We start from the raw sequence: 699 nt of genomic DNA, 5'->3' as shown, positions 1-699 counted from the left end.
TTGTTCTTCGGGAAGTGGAGGAGGAGGGGGTTGGTGGAAATCCCCTCCTGCTCTGTGGTGTCACAACTCACAACTCTCGAGAGCACACACAGCAACAGCGTCCCATCGACCAGGAGGACGTAGGCCAAAAAACATGACATGTTTCGTCATGAATCGACCTGAACCTGGTATAGAGCAATGGAGCCAAATGTGCCCCGTACGTCTACACAAACGTTCAAATTAAAAAAAATTAAGTGCTTACTGAAGGCTCAATAATGTCCCAATAATGTACGCTCAAGCAGAATTAGACTTATTTGCTGTATTGTTTAATAAGAAGCATTTTAATCCAATTGGTCGCAATTTTCTCAAAAATAATTGAATGTTTCAGAGTGCAGTACACCTCCCAACCGATAGGGTCGCGTAGTTACAAATCCGAGAAAATGGCCGCCGATCCAATTAAAATGCTTTTTCTTAAACTATACGGAAAATACGGGTATTGTGTTTATGCGCACCATATTGTAACACGCGCGAGCCTTCAGTAAGCACTTCTTGTTTTAAATTTGAACGTTTGTGTGGACGTACGTGGCAAATTGGCTGCATTGCTCCACACCAGGTTGAAGTCAATCCATGACGGTCGTGAGATGCAGTACGACCGTCATGTTTCAGGTCAGACGGACGGAGCTTAGCTCGGATTGGCTACTTTGGTTAGTTGGTTGTCAG

The sequence above is a fragment of the Nannobrachium achirus genome (genome assembly GCF_963921795.1).
Source record: "Nannobrachium achirus genome assembly, chromosome: 17".
Classification (NCBI taxonomy): Eukaryota; Metazoa; Chordata; class Actinopteri; order Myctophiformes; family Myctophidae; genus Nannobrachium; species Nannobrachium achirus.
Note: the sequence above shows the minus strand (reverse complement) of the source record.